Raw genomic sequence first — 22,233 nt, 5'->3', positions numbered from 1 at the left:
GAGCAGTCTTCTCAGAGACTGATGGCCTAATCAGAGCTTCAAAATATACAGCACAGGCGATTGATTCGCCTAGTTCCTCCCGTCCTGAAGGCCGAGCTAGAGGGAGGTGTGCAGGAGCAGTTCTGATGTGCCGAAGTAAGTGTGTTCCACAAACTTCACGCTACAATCCTCACCAATGAGAGATCCATCTTCATATACATGAAGCAGAAGTACCCAAAGGCAGCCTTACTTAGCTCATACTTGGCCTTCCTTAATGTACATGTTTCATGTATTATGACACCTTCCGTTTCCCCCTTTCTTATAGATACTGACCAGGACAGGACACTGACCAGACGGGTGGCTCTTCACCACCCTGTACTGCACTGCTGGGTCATGGCTCTGGTCCTGTGTCCTAGATTCTTAGGATGGAGCTCTCGTAGAGACTGGAAAATAGGGCCGACCGGCTTACTTTGGGGGCATCGTTGATTGACAGGCGTTCTTATTCTTTCTTCCATGGCAGCACTTTTCCTTCTAAACTGTCAGGCTGAGAAGCAAAGAGGTTTAATGTGATGAAAGGGAGGGAGGATCCAGAAAAGGATCCAGGAGTCCCTCCCTGGAGCAGCGCCCAGGCAGGAGAGGAAATAACTCTTGCTCCTTCTCTGGAATTTCTTAGAAAGCCCCTAAATCCTGCATCCTGTCCATTTGATCCTTTGTTTTCCATGATTTTCCATCCCTTAGCTAGACCATGAATTTACTTCTTGTTCTTGAAACTGCCCCTTTTCTTGCAGCTGCAACCTGTTTCATAATTCTAAACTTTTGTAGGATTAACTCCAATTGAACTGTGTGTGTGTGTTATAAAATGGCTTTTATATGAAATTTCAAGCACAAACATCCTTAGCTTTATTTGTTCCCCAGTCCCCCCATTCTACCTGTCTATCCCCCTCCCCACTTAGCCCCTTTTCACATCCCTCTTTTCCCCTTTATATCCTGCCTTTCCCTACCTTTGCCCCTCTCCCTCCCTTCCTCCCCCTTTCTTTCTCCTTTCTTCCTTACCCTTCCCTTCGTCCCCTTTCCTTTTCACCTCTTCCTTACCCTCCCTCATTTCTTCCTCCTTTTCCTCCCCCTCCCTTCTTTCCTATTTTCCTTACTTTGTCCCTCTTTTCTTTCCTTATTTTCTGTTCTTTCTTTTGTTCCGTTCTCCATCTATCCATCCATCTTCTTTCCTTTCTGGTTTCTTCTTCTCCTCCTCCTCCTCCTCCTCCTCCTCCTCCTCCTCCTCCTCCTCCTCCTCCTTCTTCTTCTTCTTCTTGTAGAATGGTTCTTAATTTTTCATTAGCCTTTGAAGTGATGAGTTTCCTCTTGGCATTTTCCTATGGACTTGTTTGCCCTCCCCACACCTTCCCTCCCCCATTTCCTTTCTCATCCCTGCTTGCACCTTCTGCCCCCAGTATTCTCTGTTTCATTTTCATATCAGACCCATTCTGTCACCCCCACACCCTTGCCTGAAAGCTTCTTTTGCCCTCCCACAGGCCCCTTTCAAGTTTCATGACCTGTCCCCGTGGTCATGCCCACATAAAGGCCCATCTATAAAAACTGGAGGCTAGGAAACACGTATGAGAGAGAACATGTGTCATTTGTCCTTAGGAGCCTGGGTCACCTCACAATAAAATATTTTCCAATTCCATACATATTTCTATCAATTCCAGTTTTCTTTATGGCTGAATAAAATTGTGTTGTTCACAAGGAACTACTTTTTTTTTTTTCCTATTTAAGCTGTTGATAGACAACTGGGCTGGTATTATTTCCTTGTTATTAAGGATAGAACAGCAGTAAGCGTGAACTGTATCTCTGTGAAAAGGTACAAGACCTTTTGGGCATAGGCCCAGGAGTTACGGTATAGTTGACTCATACAGTAGATTCTAATTGCTTTTTTATTTTATTTTTTCGAGAAATCTCCACACTGATTTTCATAGTGGCTGCACTAGTTTATACTCCCACCATCATCAGATAAGGATTCCTCTTTTTCCACATCTTTACCAGCATTGGTTATTTTTTTTTTTTATTTTGAGGCAGGTCTCACTATGTATCCCTAGTAGGCCTGGAATTTAATAAGTAGACCAGGCTGGCCTTGAACTTGTGATCTTATTGCTTCTGCTTCCCTTGTGCTGCGATTACAGGCCATATATCACTTGGCTTCCTTAGGGGTGTGTGTGTGTGTGTGTGAAGTAATGGAATCTACCTATAATCAAATAAGAAAATTTCTAGTGTATAACTCTATAACTCTCTTCATAAAAATAAAGTATTCTTTCATCTTTCTGAATCCCTTAGTCTAGGCTCCTGTTCAGTTTTCTATATTTGGTTTTTCACTTTGAGCTGGGAAAGAACACCAGGCAAAAGACAGCCAGGTTCTGAGCAGAGCCCATCCAACCATCTGTAAAGAAGAAAGAAGCCTGTTCGTAGAAGGCGGTCTAAGATAGAGTTACAATAGCGACTGTTGTAGCAGAACACATGGCATTGGCTGAAAGTGTTTGAAATAACGTTAGCCTAAAAAGATACTCAGTTGTTGGTTACAAGTTCTTTATGTTTTGTGTTTGCTTTTGTGTGTGTGTGTGTGTATGTGTGTGCATCCAATGTGCTTGTTGGAGTGTGAGAGTGTGGGCACGTGTGGAACTTCCAGAGCCAACCTGCAGTGTGAGTCTTTACCTCCCACATTGTTTGAAATTGGGTCTTTCTTGTTTGCTACTGTGTATACCAGGCTAGCCAGACAACCAGCTTCTGTGGATTCTCCATTCTCTGCCTCCATCTCAGTGCAAAATACACTGAGATACATGCTACTGTAGGGGTGCTAGGCCTTAGAGATATGCCCTATTGTAGGGGTGCTGGGACTGTAGATACGCACTACTGTAGGGGCTGGGCCTAGAGATAAACGCTACTGTAGGGGTGCTGGGCCTAGAGATACACCCTATTGTAGGGGTGCCTGGATGCAGATGTGCACTACTGCCTGTGGGTTCTGATGAATCTGAATTCGGGTCTTCTTGCCTGCACTGCCTTCACCCTACCCATCTTCTGAACCACGTCGTCAGCCTAGGGATTTCATATTGATAGAAGCATGTGCGTTACCTCTAGGTCAAAGACATGAACTCGCTATCTAAGCACTTGGAAAAGACTAGTACGGAGAATCCTGACTGTGACGTCAGCTGCCGCACTTGTGACGTGGCCATCGCTCCTCTACGCTGTGCAGCATTTTTACCCCATGGCCCCTATACACGGTCTCTGACTGGCAGATTCAGTGATTCCCTTCAACAGGGGAATTCTTCCCTCCTGTTAAAGCTGCGTGGCAAAAGGAAAGTGTACCTGAAGTTATTGTTAGAATTTAGAGAAAAAAAAAAAAAGATTTGCTAGAGAAACAGATATTCTTGAACTAGAGTAACAGGTTTTCTTGGGCATACAGTCTCTGACGAAAGTCAAAAGAAAAAAAAAACCTCAATCCTCTGAAATAAGTGCTTTGTAAATGACCAGTTTAAAAAAAAAAAAAACGTGCGGCAAATTAAAATGCCTGACACCCACAGAGAGCAGGTGTGACGGTGAACAGAGACGGAATGGATCGAGAACAGTAACAGAAAGCTGTGGACAGTTCTTTCCGTCCACTGTATCTTACTTACATTAACAGTCATCTAAGGAAAAGGAAACGTAGGTGAATGTTCAGGTGCTTCAAAAGAAGCAGCGACTTGAAAGGATGAACACTCATATTAAAATTACACGAAGGGCGATCTTCCCCAGACTGCTGCATAAATGGTCCATTGCTCGTGTGAGCAAGGTGAGACCCAAGCCACACAGGCCAAGTGGATGTGATTTGGTACCCTCATTTCTCAGGGTAGAAATGATGAGAAAACAAGTGTAGGACCTAAGAATAAACAAAGAAAAAAAAAATAGGCCAAGGACTGAAAAAACATGGGCAGGGGGCCGGAGACAGCAAAATGCCCCAAAGGATGAAGGTACTCTCTTCCAAGCCTGCTGAGCTGAGTTCAGTCCTTGGAACTCACTGAGAGAACTGACTCCCTCTGATTGCCACACCCTCCACCCTCGCCATGAGGCATGCACAAACCCCTGGCACACACAGGACCAACAGATGTAAGTTTCAAACAAGGGGCCTGGTAATGTATTCAGTTGTTTAAAAAAAATAGCATGGTTAAACTTAATATACATCCGCCCCTTATCTAGATAGAGTTTTAAGATTGTACTCATTCTGGAGCGGGTGGGGTGAAAACAGAAAGTTCCCCTCCCCCGATCACAGAGACTTAACGCCTGTCTTCCACCAGAGCTCTCTGCCTCTGAGCCCAATCCCTGTCTCTATCTACACTGCCCTTGATTCATGTGGCTTGGTTTATTTGTGTCTCCCTGACTATGTTTAGAAAGTACTGTCAAGGACAGCAGCGTCCTGTTCCTTTTAACATTTCCTGTGCTGCTTTGCTCACTGTGGCCGTAGACACCATTCGTTAGCACAAAGGATAAAATCACATATAAAAATTAGTCTATAGCTTCATTTCTAACTTGAAAGTTTTATTTCAAATTACAAGGGGGCTAAGGGTATAGTTCATTTGATAAAGTGCTTACCTAGGGTGTCCAAAGTCCTGGGTTTGATTCTCAGAACCAGATAAATCAGGCGTCCTCTATAATCTCAGTACTTGCGAAGGGGAGCCAGGAGGACTATGAGTTCAAGGTCCTAGGAGTTACTGAGTTCGAGATCAGCCTGTTTAAATAAAACCCTGTCTTAAAAAACAAATAAATGCCTGTGAGACCAAAAAAGTTTTAAAATAGGACAAACCTACAGATAGAAATGAATGCAAAATATTGTAAAGAGTGCATAGCATTAGGGAGAACATGAACACCATGATATCCCACGCCCTGTGGCGGGAAAGGATAAAATCGGCTATTGATGCTTGTGCAGAACTTACCTGTCAGCGAAGCATTCTGGAGCAGGGACCAGTTTTGTAGTGAGGGGATGTCAAGGGATCTTTTCAACCTGGAATCAGCCCGGTGAAATTCTTCAGGGACCACAAACAACCAGGCACAATTTGTGAGTCGGTAATCAAATTTGGGAACTTTTGAAAGGTATCCCCTTTCCCGTGTGTATGGGCTTTCTTTTTGCTAGCCCTGCTTTGGCCTTGTTTATGTATTGTCCCCTAGACAGAAAGTGCAAGGGCCATATTTGATTCATAGGCATCTTCTGGGCCTGGGTGATAGTTGGCCAATAATGAAAGAAAATCTAACATACCTCAGTTTCTCCAGCAGCTGAGAAAAGTATGCATTTCACGCAGAAACCAGCTAGACTTGGGTTTCAGTTGCTAGCAGTGCTAGGTTTTTCAAGAAGGCACTACTTTGCCGGATACCTCATACAAGGATGTCGCATGCACGAGTCACTTTCCAATTCAAAAGCTATATGATATTCAGTCCTGTAAGGAGCGGACATAACTCCCGCAGCTCAGTATTGCCATGTAAGGCTATGTTCTTATTCTTTTCAACCAACCACCTACAAGGGGCAAGTATAGGTTGGTTAAACATCAGTTAGAAATCTTAGCTTGCATGTTCTTTCACCAAATCGCACTCACCCACGCTTGTCTCCGCAATGTTAATGTATCACCCCGGTGCTAAGGCAGGCAGCCTGGTTGGAGATGGGCTTGGTGACGTTAGCACACCACTGTGCAACACTTGAGAACTGGGGACTTTGACTGCTGGGAGTCATGGCTAATGATGTATGTGGTTTTCCCCCTATGCTCACCCTCTGTCATCATCTTCACCAGGAGTCCTTTGCACCCCAACTTCAATCTGTAACATTCCTCCTATTCTTCCCCGAGAACTACTTTAAGATGATCTTTGGTATTTACATTTGGTTTATTTAATGTGATTTAGTGTGTGAGTGTTTGTATGTGGGGGCGGGGTCAGAGGACAATTTACGTGCGTTGGTTCTCTCCTTGTGGGTGCTTCCGGCATCTATCTCATGTCGTTAGTGATAGCAGCCAGCAGCCAGCATCCTTATCCACTTGCTGAGCTCTGAGAGCCTCTTTCCTTTCTACCCTCATGCATGGGATAAAAGTTGACTGCCACAAATATCATGCTTTCATTTTAACTGTAAGATATCCGAAGGAATGGAGGGGAGGAGGATCTGTAATACCTTTGATTAGTGACCTCTGCCCTTAGTTCTTCCTAGTCCGGAGACATTCTTTTTCGACCGTGTCAGTGGAGAAAAGCTCTGAGAAAACATGTGGCTATTGTCTTAGCGTTGGTCAACATGGCCACAGTTGACTGAGGGTTAATCCAAAGGATGCAGTACGGTTGCTGTGTTGAAAGGCCATTGGTTATTTCGAGTCACCAAGGATGTGGGCAGACATTCTTGGAAGAACATTCTGCACAGTCACCAATCTTTGTAAGTCCCCAGGCACTGTCTTCAAGACCCATCTCGACTCTGGTCAGTTGTGGCTCTGCCCCGGACTCATCATGTGCTTGTCAACCACATTCAACCTTGGAAACTGTAGCTTGGCTTGAGATCTCAGTAAAAATAGGAGCTAATGTTTCCATTATCTTCTTTCCTGCTTTGTCATTTTGAAATTGAAACTGAAAGCCGGAGCAGAATTCAGAGCTACTCAAGTCAGGCTCTCTTAGCAGTTTCAAGCCTTTTTCTTGGAGAGAACTCATTGAGGAAATTATCTGTTTCTTTAGTGGTGTTGACTTCCAGCTCCAGGACAGCAGCCACTTCCCAGGATGGGATCCAGGACATCTGTCTGTAACCAGAGCCAGGCCCCAGCCCATCTTCCGCCTCTGCATCTGTACTCCCTCCACTGCGCTGAAACTTTTGACTGAAGGGGGTTTTACTAATGACAGCAAGGCAAGAAAGTTGTCGTGAGCTATTGCGTTAATGCTCTGGAAATGTTGCCCTCTGACCCCCACCCCCATCCCGTGACCATGTCAGCAGCATGGATGTTGAGCTTGTGCACAGGGTTGGGCTAAGTGAGGCTTGCTGCAGAAAGGCTGTGTTTCCATTGTCTCTGGCTGGGAGTAACTGTACTGGGGCCTTTAAAAAAAAGTCTGTGGTTGAATTTTTGACTTAATGCTGTTTTGAAATGCCAAACAGCCTGAATTCTTGGGAAACTCATTTGAATGAGACCAGCTGTAACTTAGGAGTGTATATATGTATCCCTACTGTGAAAATCTGAAATATCCCCAAATTTGAAGCTTTTTGAGCATCAACCTGCCACAGTAGAAAATCCCACTGAAGCCTATTTCATGAAGAGAATTGCTTAAAATATTATATAAAATGACATTCGGGCTAGGTGCACAATTTGTACATGAACCGTAAATAAATTTTGCTTTTATGCTCAAATCTTCAGCTCTAACCCAACAAATATCCAGTTTATTTATATGAATCTTAAAACTCCTAAACCTGGATCACTTGTATTTCCAAATGTTTCTTCTTCAGAATGGTCAGCCATTGTATACATGCCGAAGCTATCATTTCCTGCTGGGAGCCAGATGAGATGGCACAGTTTTAGACCCAGGGATCTCAACAAAGGCATCTGGAGACATTTTTGATAAGCATCATTGAGGACAGGGAGTATCAAATCTGGTAACCAAATAAAGGCCAGGGATGCTACCAAACACCTGCCAGAACAAAGAATAGTCTGCTACTACCAAGTGCCTAGCCCTAAATGCCAGTAAGTCTGGAACTAAGAGCCCTCCTTTCAGCCTTCTCCCTTCCCTCATGTCCAAAGCAGTAGCCAGTTTGGCTTAGTGTAAGATAAACTACAGGACTAAGAGAGAGAGGAGAAGTGCAGTATTGCTTGAAAAAGAAACTATGTGGGTCATGTTTTTGTTTTGCTTTGACTGGATTGTACTTATACCCTGGCTCTTCTGTATTGGAATAAGAAAGTATATAGCTTGTTTATGATTTTATAGGATCCCACTTTAGAATTTTAAAGAGAACTTGGACTTTTAAGTCATTGGAAAATTTTACAAAGGCTATGCAACTTTTCAACGTTGCACCGTATTTTATGATATGATACTGGCATGCATTATGTGGTGTCAAGGTGACAAAGGGTGAACTTGTGGTGGCTAATCTTTGTTGTCACCCTGACACACCTGGGAATAGAGAACCTCGATTAAGGAATTCCCTCTGTCAGGCTGGTGTGTAGGCATGTCTGTGGGCGCTGTAGAAGGGCCCAGCCCACTGTGGGCGGTGCCACCATTGGGCAGGTAGGTCCCAGGTTATATAAGAAAGCTGGGCTAAGCACAAGCAGGAAGAAACAAGGCAGGTAAGTAGTGTTTGTTCGTGGTCTTTGCAACAGTTCTTACCTGTAGGTTCCTACCTTGAGCTTCTTCTCTGAGTTCTTGTCCTAACAGTGCTCTTTGATGATGGACTAGAAACAATAAGCCAAATAAACACTCCCCCCCCCCGCTATGTTCCATTTGGTCAGTTATTATTTTATTATTATTATTTAATACAGTAACGGAGAATCAAACTAGACTAGGCCATGCACCATTTGAACCAGATATCTTAGATTTCATTGTTATGCATTTGGGAGGAGACCAAAAAGTGTGGGCTACTGAACCATGGCCTGTATGTTAGAACTGACTCATGAGTTTATGTTCTTCAAGTCTTCTATTGCTGCTGTAACAGTTTTCCCCGAACCTGGTGGCTTCAAATGACACACTGTCTTGACTTAAGGCTCTTTAGATCACAAACCCAAGGCGGATTTGAGTGTACTGTATTGATGGCAGGGCTCTAGAGGAAAATTCATAACCTTTTCCAGTTCCTGGAGGTCGTATGTACTCTAAGCTGTGTGGCATCTCCCTCTATCATTAAAGCCAGCATTCTGGCTGGACCTGTCGTCTGTCGTTAACTTCTTTGCCAGTTCTTCCCCATTCCTCCATTTTCAAACCTTTGTGATTACCTTAATCCCACCTGTGTAGGGCACCCTTTCCCCTCAAGATCACTAATGCGAAATCAGCCTTACCAGGGAAGGCATTGATGTCTTCCAGACATTCGGATATGGACATCTTTTTGTGGGGAGGAACAGTATTATTCTTCCTACCCCAGTCTCTAAGGTGTGTGGCGCTTACCTAGTGCTACTTTTCACTGACTTGAGAAAAATTGTTTAAATTGTGTGTTTTTTTTTTTTTTTTTAAAAAGTCTCTATTTAGTGTTTCAGAAGGATGTTTTATGTAGTTAGTGGAGAATGACAGAAAACACTCACAGGATGATGACAAGTAGTTGTTACATTTCAGAAAAAGAGAAGGCAGGAGCGAGCAGGAAAAGGAGAAAACACACAGACAGTGGATTCTAACGCTTGGACAGACAGATTAGTCCTCGCTTCGGTGTGAAGAAGCGGCTTGGTGAAAAGTCAGATTTCTGAGCCCCAAAAGCCACACCAAGTAGGTCAAGGGTGGAGCTGGTTTGGGGGGACTGATAGGTCAATGGCTTAGACTTTGGATGTTAAACACAGCTACCAGTGGGTTGTACCTCTACCCCTAGGACTTTATATGGCATGAGTGCCCTACTGTGATACATTTTGCATCACAAGCTTGGTATAACATTCACGATATATTGCTGTAGAAATGTGAAATATATATCATTTTGAAAAATATATTACATTTATTTATTTATTGTGTGTGTGTGTGTGCACATATATGTGGGGTTGGGCATGGATATGCCATAGCATTCGCAGAGGTCAGAGGACAGCTTGTGGGAGTTGGTTTTCTTCTTCCACCATGTGGGTCCCAGGGATCAAACTTAGGTCGACATACTGGCACCCTTATTTACTAAACCATCTAGTTGGCTTATGAATCTCTATTTTTAAAGCAGAGCTACATTTCAATAACTTAAAATGAAACTGCTGTGTAATGCTGATGTTAGACTCTGAATAAACATATACTTCTGCTCTTGATATTACCTTCTATCTCTGTAAGAATCGAGTCCTGGTAGATGCAAACCCTTGCGATGCTTAGTCATGTTCACATTTAAGATCTAATGGGTTTGACTCCTGATGGGTCCTTTATAACAATGGCATCTACTCTCTGTGATTAACTCTTGTTGATACGAAGGGGACTTCTGGCTTCCTAATGTCTGTGGATAAGTAAAGACCCGTGGGCAAATTAATGGACTCTCTGGGCCTAGAAATGTACCTATGAGCACTGAAATACAGCATAGTTGCTCAATAAATGTAATTCTAGAAACAAAACTCTTTAGTTTCATTTTGGGGATAGAAGGAGTTCAGAAATCCCCTCCTTGTGGTGCTCGGGGCCCATTTTCTTTAGAGAAAGCTGAGGCTCTCTTCCACACTGCATGTTTCCTCCCGTGCTAGTCCACAGCTTCTGAGAGATCCCGCCACTGTGGACGCACTCTCTGGACGGGGTGCAGACTTACTGAGGATCCCACCCATAGCACATCCTCTTCCTACGGACAGGCAGCTGGTAGGATTTCTCTCCAGAGCTGTGCTCTGTGTGTTGGTGAAGTGACCGGAGCATTCACCAACGTAGAAGCTCACAGCCCGTGGCTCCCTTCCTCGGAGATGTGTAAAACTTCACAAGGACATCTGTGACAGCTCACTGGGGAAGGGTTATTTACTACACTTTTGTGAGTCATTATGATGTCATTCCCCTCAAGAAGCAGCTCCAGTAAATTTGCTTTAATGAGGACAGTTTGGGAGGGAGATGATAGGTTCCACGTGTAACCTTGGAAGAAAGCAGGGAGCGAAGCTGCTGGCGTGGGGCCGGGGCGAGCGGCAGCAGTTACGCATTGCCTGATCAGATTCATATTCATGTCTTGTCAGTTTACAGGGAGCCAAAGATTAAAAATAACATTTGTTTCTGTTTTCCTAACTGCCTAAAAAATTATCCCAAGTCATTTTATTTTCTTTAGCTTGACTTTTAATCTTGTTTTAAATATGTGGCCTTTCAAGCAGGCGTGAAATATTTCCCAGCAACTTGGCAATGCTGAGTGGGACATTTTTCCCCCCAGCCTTTGGGACGGGGAAAAATGTCCCACTTTTCTCAGTAAGTGATCACTTAAACAGTGTACCACTGACCCACTGTCACCTACAACTTCAGTTTTAGGGACACATTTGTCCATATTTATCACCAAAGGACACATTCCAAGACCTCTAGTAGATGCCTGACAGCCTAGAGGACCAAGTTTTACATAGCTGGGTTTTCCATTGACATTATCTGTCCGGTGAAGTTTAATTTAGAAGTTATGTACTGGAAGGCATTAGCAACAGTAGCTACTGGTAACACAGAAGAGCTATAATCCAATCCTTTGGAGAGGATACATGACTCACTCACTCGGGGTCTCTCGCTGTTCTGAGGATCTGAGCAGCCCTGGCATATGCTCGCCTTTCTTTATGAGGTTGGGAAGTCTCGCTGTTCGTCACTTTTGCTCTTTTCTCTCTGGCTTCTCCAGATCACCAGCATTGCTGCTCGCGTACTCTAACCGGAGTGGGACAGAGCGACATTTAATTACCGTCCTCAGAATGGTGTGCAAATCAAAACATAAGAATTGCTCATTTCTGGAATTTTTCTCATCAATATTTGTGGGCCAGGGTTGACTTCGCGTAACTGGAACTGTAGAAACACGGGGTACAAGATGCTCTATTACACAGAAGCCAGGTCTTTCTAGAGCCAGACTTGGTGGCGTTGTGGAGAGTTGATGGAGGAGCGTGGGAATGGCCAGACCTCTATCAGGAAAGGAACAGTGACACTGGAGAGTCAGGAAGTGGGGGGGGGGGGGGGGGGGGGGGGGGGGGGGGGGGGGGGGGGGGGGGGGGGGGGGGGGGTGATGTTCAGATGGTAAAACCAGGAAATGGAATTGATAGGGTCTGGTGCTAGCTCATTTGAGAGACTCTGGAGAAGACAGCGGGAGTGACGCGGGTGTGTCGAGTTGCATCATTCAGTGATGTGATGGTCTAAGGACCAGGTCTACTGTACCCACTGAAGCTGCCATTGCTCTGCTAATGACCCTAGAGCTTCCCCCTTCTTGTGTTAGGAATCATAGCCAGGAACCTCCCTCAGTTAGTTTGGGGTACTCTGGAGTGTCTGGGGGTCAGGAGTGAGTCCAAGATACCTAAGGCGCTGGCACAAAATTGGGCAACAAAGGGACAGCTTTAGTATAGCCCGGTCCTGACGTGGGTACTGCAAGTAGCAGCTTAATATGCTTCACTGGCCTAAGATTGCTCATTTGGAATTTTTAAAACAATGGGAAGAGTTTGGTGTTCACCAAATTGGTACAGCGTTACCTTTCTGATTAGGGGCAGAGGCTGGAAAAGCAGCCTTTCATGGTGCTGCCCTCAGAGGAGGCCCACTGAAACTGAAACAGAACCGGTCCTTGCAGACTGTGATTAACTAGCATTGCCATAAGGAAATATTTGCGATAGACTAAAATGGCAATGTCAGGAAATGGGCCAAGAGGTCAGCTGTGCCACACCCTTCCCCCCACCTTTGTGGTGATGGACCGTCTCCACTGAGAATGATTCATGCAAAGAAGCATGAGAGTGGGGGGTTAGGTCTCAGGCGAGCATTGTGTACAACTCACTCAGGTGATGGAGTCTCCAGGCGAGAAGACACAAATCAGGTAGGGAAGTTTATCACAGTCGCGAGATGGGGGCTGTTAGAGACCCTCTCCTAACTTTATGACCCCGTAGGTGCTTGGGATACCCAGTAGTCTGTTCTTGGCTATGCTTTTATGGCACGCTCACATGCTTTCAACTTACTTGCTCTATCTAAGAGAAAAGGGGATTTGGAGAACAGAAGGCCTCCTGAATATGATGTACCCTGGAGGGACTGCAACCACTAAATGTACATTGTGCCAGTTTTTTTTTTATAAAAAAAAAGTGTAGCATGATTTCCAAAGAATAATTAGAAAGCCAAGGAAATAGGAGGCTTCTGGCTCTGTCTCCTGTATGCTGTGGTCCAAATGGTGATATTCATTAAAGAGATCCATGCTGGTTGGTGGCAGTCCTGTGGAAAGCAGAGATGGAGACAGAACCATGGCGTAACCGTGGGACTGCTGGTGATGGCGGGGCACTATGGATGGCTGCAGATTTAGAATGGGCAAGATACAAGCAGTAGATTGCTGGATGCACCCCAGCCTCAGGTTCTTTTTGCCAGACATTAATGCACTGCCCTACTTTTTCCTAATGTTAGCTCACATTAGGGAAGAACTAATTCTCCTTCTGAGAATGTTCCAGAAAAGCTGGCATGGACCAACTCACAGAATACTGCTGGCTGCGCTGCAGAGAACGCTACTCTCCCTACTCTGAAATGTTTGGAAGAATTACATTGCTAATCTGTTTAATCTTGGGACTGAAGGGAAAGATGTTTAAAAAGAAAATCCACATTTAAAAAGTGTGCCCTCATTTTCTTTTTTCCTCTCTTCTGCTTCTTCCCCGCCTGGCTTCTCCTGTTCCTCCTCCAGCTTGTCCTTCCTTGGCTTCTCTTACTCTCCCAGTTCCTCCTTTCACTCCAGCTCCCTGTCCTCTGACTTCTTCCCTGCCTTTCCTTCTGGATCCTCTTTCTCCTCTGGCTCCCGTCTTCTCTTTGCTGAACCTGGGATCTCACACATGTTAAGCACACGCGCTATAACTTAGCTCTATTCTCGCTCTTTAGGACTGTGTTCTCAGTCAGCAATCCATCAGAGGAAAATGGAAGCAAGCCTGGTTTTGTGGGTTCAGCACTGCCATAAACCAAGAGGCTTACCAGAAATTGTAAAGACGCTAGTTATCTGCATGTAGTTTTGAGAGACAAACCCAAACAAAGGAAGTCTTATGACACTTAGAGGGTACACAGGTGAGGCCACACTGATGGGGGTCCCTGCTAGAAACACTTGAAAGGAAAGGGAGAGATGGAGTAGACCCAAATGGAAAATGGTTGGAAATGGGAACTGGGTGATAATTAAGAATAATCTGAGAAGTATCCAATTTATCTTTAATGGCTCTGGGCTAGTGCAAGGAAAGGCATGTGAGGTGAGAGATATGAAAGGCAGGGGGACTGAGACAGCTGATGGAGAATGCTGAACCAGCTGACCGGAGGGAGCAGAGAGTCTGGAAAGCACTGGAAACCCTGCCTTGGTGCCTGGCACTTTTGCTGACCTTGTTTGATGAATGCTCTGTCAGTGGGAGAGACAGATGCGGGTGGTGAGGGTACTCTGGAGTGCATTTATATAACAGTGTTCTGGCCTCCTGACCTTTGAAGAATCAAAAGGTTGTGCTTCACCACATCCAGGAAGTGTGGTTCTTGAGTGAGACTGGGGGATTGCTCAGTGGGTAAAGCTCTTGCCCTACAAGTGTGAGTACCAGAGTTCAGATCCCCAGAATACATGCAAATTCTAGGTGGGTCCAGTGAGGGGGCTGCCTCTAATTCTAGTGCTCAGAAGGCACAGCGGGATTCCTAGTTACTTGTATCAACAAGCTCTGGGTTTGATTGAGAGGCCTTGCTTCAAAGAATAAGGTAGAAAGCCATCAAAGAAGACCCTCACCATTAACCTCCAGTTTCTATACTCACATGTCCGTCAGTGGACTTGCAGAGTGTGCTCGCACACATGCAGATGTGCAAGCACACTTGCTCCTATGCCACCCACACCAACATGGGCATAAAAGGGATTGCCAAGTGTTTTAAAATTCCATTTTAATTTATAATGCATTGTTGTTAAATATAATCTACCTAATCAAAAGTCTTATGAGGTTCTTGACAACCTTAAGGAGTATGAACAGGGGCTACAGGGCAACCATGCAGAGCTGAGTACCCACTGCACATTCAGAAGCACAGACTTCATCATAGTGTGTGTGTGTGTGTGTGTGTGTGCATGTGTGTGTGTGTGTGTGTGTTTGTATGTATTGAGAGAAATAGGATGAGTGGACTAGACTCAAGATCAAAGATTTTGAGGACTACTGGCCTGTACTCCTTTTTGTTTTGTTTTGGATTGAGACAGGGTCTCATGAACCCCAGGCTAGCCTAGAACTTCCTGTGTAGCGAAAATGATCTTGGTTGCTCCCCATCCTGTCTCTGCCTCCCTAGCTCTGGGTGTGTCATGCACTACCATGCCTGGTTCATGTGGTGCTGGAGATCAAACCAATGTCATGCATGCCAGGCACCTTATCAACTGAGCTACATAGCCAGCTTTGGCCCAGATTATGACTAAGTCATTCTAACAAGTGTGGTCTTGTAATTTCTGGTCAATACCTCAAGGGTGTTCCCTAAATTTACCCCAACCTTTTAAATCCTTTTCAATCCTAGCATAACAGTCTTCTATAATGGAATATAGCCTCCCAATGAACACTTGGGCTTATATATGGTGCATGCTTCTCCCTGTTTTTAAAAAATAAGAAGCAATATTTATCAGGCACTTTCCTTTAAGCCCATACTTTATTTACAGGAAGGCTTATGCAAGCTTACCAGCTTGATTGACTGTCTTTAAAAAAAAAAAATCCAACCCTTATCCTCCGTCATAGTATCCTGTCTGGCTGTTACTCTCCGAAGCTGTTTCTACTTATGTTTCCAAACTCATATGTTTTCCTAACTCTGTTTTAGACATTTTTGTGTGTTAATTAGTAGCATCTGCTCCTTATGTCATAAGACAACATGGTTTCTTCCTTATACAAAGTGTCCAAATTGCAGGTTAAGTGGTAGCAGCCTTGCTGCCTGAGCTAATGCTACCGTTGCTTATTTTTAAATGGCAACCACACACCTCTTCCTTGGGGCTTCATGTACTTTGGAGAGCTTAGTCACTTTTGGTTGTGAAAGATTTATAAATGGCCGTGAGTTTCTTGCATTTTTTCTTAATTCTTTTTTTTTTCTCCTCCCTCCCCGATTCTAGTTCCTTCTGCCTATGAGTGCAAACCCAACAGTTAAGACATGAGAAATTCAATCTGTTTCTAAGTGTCTGCAGGGATAGGTCCCAGGACCTCTAGAGATACCAAAATCCCCAAAGCCCAAGTCCTATCACTAAAATAGCACAGTGTTTGCATAAACCCACACAGTTCCTGTCCTGTGCCTCGCATCATCTTGAGATTGCTCATACTGCCTAACGCAGTGTGAACGCTCCTTAATCTGTTGAGCCGTATTGCTTAGGAATAGTGGCAGAAAAAAAAAAAACTGTAAATGTTCAAAGAATAAAGAGTTTCTGCCTGTGCGCATGTGTCTGTGTCTGTGTGTGTGTGTGTCTGTGTGCCTGTGTGTCTGCATGCACACATGTGTGCCTGCTCATGCATGTACAGATATTTGTTTGAGATGGGCTCCTTTGCTGGAATGGATGCTTGTGGGTTTGGCTAGATTGGATAGCTATTGAGCCCCCAGTAATCCTGATCCTCTTGTCTGAGCCTCCCCAGCACTGGCGTTATGAGAGTATGTCACCATGCCTAGGTTTTTACAGGGGCACTGGCCATCGAAACTTGATCCTTTTGCTTACTTACATGGAGAGCTCTTTACTACCTGAGCTGTCTCCTCAGCTCCTGCTTGCCTATTTTTTTTTTTTTATCCTCTTTTAGCTGAATCCATGAACACAGAGCCCCACAGACGCTGGGCTGAATTCTGCTAGTGTGGATCAAAACCATGTTGGTTGTTTTGTGATGGGCTTCACCCTACTGAGTGTCAGAATTGTGATCCTTTAAACCAGATACACCTTTCTTCTGATGGGAGACCGCTCTGGATTTGAATTGAGGCACAAGTTAGAGATGGTTCCTCTGCCTTTCATATTCTGTATGTCTGTGTCAGGCAGCAATGGGGATGTCTTAATTCATTTCAATAACTAGAGGGACAATAGGCTTTGCATTTCGTAGAATCCAAAGGCTTTGAAAACAATTTGGTCCTCCTAGTTTTTACTGAAGCCATGTTGTCTGAATCCTCCCTGGCTCTCTATTACCAACTGAAGATGGTTTTTCTGCCATTATTCTGAAAACAAACAAACAAATCATGGTGGCCTTTTCACTTGGTATTTGATCTTTTTCCCACTCCTAGTACAGTAGACCCTACCCTGCTTCAATTTTGCCCTCTGCGATTTTAGTTACTCACGGTCAACAGAATTCCCCCGACAAAAACATTAAATGGAAGATTCCAGAAGTAATAGCTCAAAGGCTCCGATAAGCTTTATTGTAGTATGCTGTTCAATTGCATTATTAGTCATTGCTAATTTCTCGCTGCTCCTAATTCATACATTCAGATTATCATCCTGTGCTGGCTAGCTCATTGTCCACTTCACAGAAGCTAGAATTACCTGGGAGATGAGCTGCTGAGCAAGGGATTATCTTGACTACACTAACCGATATGGGAACACCCGTCTTAATTATAGCAAAGACCACTCCCTGGGACGAGAGGGGCCTGAGCTGCAGCCCGTACCCATTGCTTTCTCCCTCTGACTGTGGAAATATGTGTTCATCTACTTTCGGCTTTTGCTGCTCTGACTTTCCCATGATGGTGGCCTATACCTGACCCGTGATCTGAATAAACCCTTTTTCTCATTAGGCTGTTTTTGTCACCGTAATTAAATGCAACCACAGACAAAGAAAATAGGACACATGGATACTTATGTATAAGAAGAGCTACATATAAGGGTCTCTGCTACGTACAGTTTCAGGCATCCAATGGGGGTCATGGAACGGGGCTTTTGCAGATAAATGGGAGCTTGCATGTGTGTCTGTGTGCTCATGCGAATGTGTGTCTCTGTGTGTGTATGCACACAAACGTGTGTGTCTATCCATGTGCATGTAGTTATGTGTGTGGGGTGTATATACTTGTGTGCACATGCATGTAGAGGCCACAGAACAACCTCCGCTGTCATTTCTTGGGGCACTTGCTAACTTTTTGTGCTTTTGAGATGCAGGATTTTTCACTGGCTTGACACTTGCCAAGTAAGCTAGATGATGTGGCAATGAACCCTGGGACTCTCCTGCTTCCCCCCACCCCCAGCACTGGGATTATATCACCATACCTCCATGCCTGCATTTTTTTTTTAAAATTGATTCTAGGGAATGAATCAGACTCAGGTTTTCCTGCTTGCAAGTCAAGTACTTTAGAGACTCAGTCAACTCTCAGTTCCACTACTCCAGTTTAAAGGACAGCCTTCCCATGTAAAGGCGGGGCATTTAACCTGTAGGAACTCACAGCAGAGAGTCTGCAGTGTTTTCTATCAGCCAGGTCAAGTAATGAAGATTGATAGGCCAGGGTAAGGATCTTTTCTTCAACAGCAAGCTAGTCCCCTCCACCTTCTTTGGCAGTTCCACAGATAATAGTCTTCATTTGGGGACGTCTCTGAAGAAATGCAGAGGTCAGGGGCAGGTTGATGGGGATGTGCGTAGCTTGCTCATCCCTCGTGGTAAGGATGAGTTAGTGGCACTCTCTGTAGCAGGAAGTCAAAACTCCAAGCACTTGCATCCTAGATAATAGATAAGATTATCTATTAATTACCTGTCAGCAAGATCTCATGTCCTAAGAGTCCATGACTTCCCAAAACAGTGCCACCAGCAGGGGATGGAGTGTGCAAACACACACACACACACACACACACACACACACACACCTATGGGGTCTATTTCAGACACAAACCATAGTGCCCCAGCTTGGATATGGTGTCCCATTACTTTTGTTCACTCTACATTTCAGAAGCAAGTCACTAACTCTAATCTGCACTCAAGTGTCACCAAGCTGTGACTGTCAAGACGTAGAGCCACCGGAGGCCCCTTGGAGGCTGCTTCTGACAGCCCCCCCCCCGCTGTGATTTGTGGCTCACACCCTGCGTCCTTGAATTCGGATTATGCACACCCGCCAGCGTCTTCCTGGTCAGTTGCATTTATAGAGATCATGTTTCCATTATAATATTTAGATATATGTAAAACAACCTGAATTATAAGTAGCAGTTAATTTTAGGGAATTTTCCTGATACATTAGGAACCAATTCTGCGTAGGAGGCTGGGACTACTTTATTTGAAAAATCCATCTAGCCAGACCAAGGTCGGCAAACAGGCCTCACAATAGCAAGGTTATTGTGCTTGGCTTATATTGCCATGGCATCCCCCTGACTATGACCCTCCAGAAAAGTATCCCCCAAATGCCTATGGAATTGGGAAGCATTCTGTAGAGCCCTTTACATACTCAGAGTCTCTAGGCACACACTCAAATATGCCTGCTGATGTTGCTTCTTCCCCCACCCCACCTCCAGGCTTGGGACTCTGGCTATGTATATATATTCTGTTCTGTTGCTGGCTTTCTTTATTTTCTTGAAAGAATCTCATTGTCATAGCTCAACTTCAGAATCAATTTGTAGTCAAAGATGACTTTGAACTCTGGTCCTCCTGCCTCTACCTTCTGAGTGCTGGAACTGCAGGCCTGTGCCACCATATCCAGTTTCTGCACTACTGGGGACAGAACCCGGAGCTTCGAGTATGCTGGGCAGGCAATGAACTAACCAGGCTTCTGGTCCAGCCCTTTTATTTTGTGCTGACAGTGCCCCCAGCCAGCAGACAAGAACACATTGCCAGCGAGATTAGATTCAAGCCTGCTTCTTGGTGGCAGGGTTAGCGCAGGCTGTGATGAAGAAAGGAAGCAGATGGGATTTCCTTTGTCTTAGGACTGAGGGCATGGCTACATGGTGGAGCACTCACCAGCATGCATAAAGCCTCAGATTGCAGCCCTAGCGATACAAACACATCTCTTTTTTCTTGAAGACTCCATGCTGAGGATACAGGACAGAGCCTCCTCCATCTATGACATGTACTCAGCTATACCTCAGCCCTGACGTAGGAAATTTTTGCTTCAAAGGAGATTCATAAAGTTTTCAGAGTTGTTTTTTTTTGTCTTTATAGTTTCATTTCGATTTTTTTTTTTAAGACAAGGTGAAATAGTAACACCCTAACTGGCTTGTTGCTCACTATGTAGCCCCGGTGGAGCTAAGTGGAACTCACAGCATCCTCCTGCCTCCGTCTCCCTAGTGCTTTCTGGGACTGTAGGTATGGGCCCCTTGTCCAGCTGGTGGCTTTCTTTTGCTATCAATCACAGTGGCTATAACTGGGGATCAACTGGGAGTCACGAAATGAATCATTTTTAACTCCATGCCCCATGTGATGAGGAAAAATGGAAATTGTTGTCCCCTTGGATGAGTTCTCCCTCTCTCTCTCTCTCTCTCTCTCGCTCTCTCGCTCTCTCGCTCTCTCTCTCTCTCTCTCTCTCCCCTCTGTAAATACATGAGCACTGCTTCACCAGTCTCTAGACACGTGGCTTCAGCAGCCAGAAAACATCTCCTTCCACTACCCCAATCCCCAACCACCTCCCCACGCACAAATGGATTTTGTTCATAGACAGGTGACAGGAACGTAATCCGGAAATGAACTTCTTTGTTAAAGACAAAAGCAAATCTGAACATTGATTGAGCTCTCTGCATTAATGGAAATGCGAGGCTTCTGCTAAGCTTCTCTGGTTCAAAGCCACTTCCTATCACATTAAGTGATTGACATCCTTCGGAGGTCAAAGAGCGCCGAGGGGAGCACAGCACCCCTGCAATGCCAGCCATCAGGAGACATACTGGGCTACACGAGAAGATCGGGGCCAGCCTGGACTATAAGGCCAGGCTATGTCTCAAAATAAGATAAAATAAAAATTTAAAAAAAAAGAGTCAATTGACATAAGTAGTTCAACCCCACTTCTAGTCATAGTTCTGACTCACTTCCTGTGTATCTGTAAGATGTGCATGGCTTTCTCCAGGCTGGACAGCAGATGCTCTATAGAAGTCAAATGAAGCTGCAAGACATCTTGTCCAGTCCTCTAAGAGCCAGAGAGAAAGCTGGGAGCAATGAAGACAAGAACAGGGAGCTCTCTTTAGTTTCAAGGGGGAAAAAGTTTGCTACCAGCGAATAAAGAGACCAAAGGCCTCCTTTCCCCTCCAAATTCTGTCTTACCAGGACAGTTTTTCTTTGAATTTGCAGGCTTATCTTGATTCGTGTCACTTTGTTAGTACTATATATCAAGGTGGGGGTGAGACATCGTTCATGAAAGCTGCTGAGAAAATGAATGGCATCCTTTTAACCCCACTTTTTGTGGGTGTTCATATCATCTAGAAAACAGAAGGACACTTTCGTTCTCCAGCAGATGCATGTCCAGACTGTGCACTATATGGGTACTAAACTCTATTCACTTGACGGAATGTTTACCAGGAACCCGACACTGTCTGCTTCTCAATGGTAGGAATTGTCTGCTTGAATTTAACCCCCCCGCAGAAGTCCTCTTAGAAAATGTTGACTGTTCCATAAAGCAATAACTTGCTGAGTCTTTCAAAGGGTCAGTGATGGGACCAGGGGCGGAGCTTGGTGGAGGGCTTGCTTAGCGTGCGAGGTACAATGTGTTTGTCCCTGGTGTAGCATAGGCTGAGCAAGCTGCTATCCCAGCACTAGGGAGGTGGAGGAGGGGGACAATCAAAAGTTCAAGGTGACCCTTAGCTACCTAGTATGCTCAAGGAATACTGGAGGCCCTGTCTCAATAAAATAAACAAAAACATTAACTATCCCAATGACTTAGGGATGCGTGAAAGGTTACCTCGCCTATAAGTGGGTCATGTGATGACAGCTGTGTTGATCATTCTAGAACCCAAAATTGTAGAGTTTAACATTCATGCGGTGGCTAGGCATTGATTGCCTCAGCTTACTAATATTCTACATAGGAAACTGATCGTGGAAGGCAGATCTGTTTACCCTACAACCAACTCTTTGGCTAGGGAAGAACTAATTTTATCCATACTATGCCCGTGGAGAGCCATGATATAAAGACCAAAACATGAAAGCTGAAACATGGTAAGGGGGTCCTTTCATGTGATGGTTGGGGACCTAGGTCCCAGGTTGCCTCCATTTTGTGTTGTGACCATCTGTTATTCAAGTTCCAGGCAAAGATATGGGTCATTTGAGAGCCTCCTTTCTTTTTCTTTTTCTCTCCCCCACCCCTCCACCCCCGTTGCTGTTATTGCTGTTTTGAGGTAGGCTATGTTATATACACCTGGCCACTCTCAACTTGCAGTGTAGACTACATGAGCTTTGAATTTGTGGTCATCTTTTGGCTATAAGGACTACAGCCATGCACCACCGTGCCTGGTCTTTGTGTCTTTGCTTTGGAGACTGTCTTCAGCTCTGATGCCTGTCTACATGCTGGCTGAACACACTCACTCTAGAAGTGCAAAGAGCAGGGCAGAGGGGAGGCAACATCTGTCATCAGGATCTCTCCTCCAACACCTGGGAT

General features: G+C 44.8%; 1 protein-coding gene across 9 annotated transcripts in view; it reads left to right on the top strand.

Moving 5' to 3' along the window:
• The window catches only part of Atxn1 (ataxin 1), a 380,257-nt gene that overhangs the window by 82,779 nt on the left and 275,245 nt on the right, over positions 1-22,233 (top strand). The window contains exon 3 of one of the 9 annotated variants that reach the window (XM_050144027.1): positions 18,619-18,794. The exons of the other annotated variants lie outside the window; for them this stretch is intronic. The gene's annotated coding sequence lies outside the window, so the exon portion shown is untranslated. The remainder of the gene's footprint in view (positions 1-18,618; positions 18,795-22,233) is intronic. 9 annotated transcript variants of the gene reach the window in all.

This window comes from Alexandromys fortis, unplaced genomic scaffold (assembly GCF_014885135.2).
Source record: "Alexandromys fortis isolate MF-2015 unplaced genomic scaffold, M_Fortis_MF-2015_v1.1 scaffold_1, whole genome shotgun sequence".
Lineage (NCBI taxonomy): Eukaryota > Metazoa > Chordata > Mammalia > Rodentia > Cricetidae > Alexandromys > Alexandromys fortis.
The sequence above is the reverse complement of the archived record's forward strand: the minus strand, read 5'-3'. Positions and strand labels throughout refer to the sequence as shown.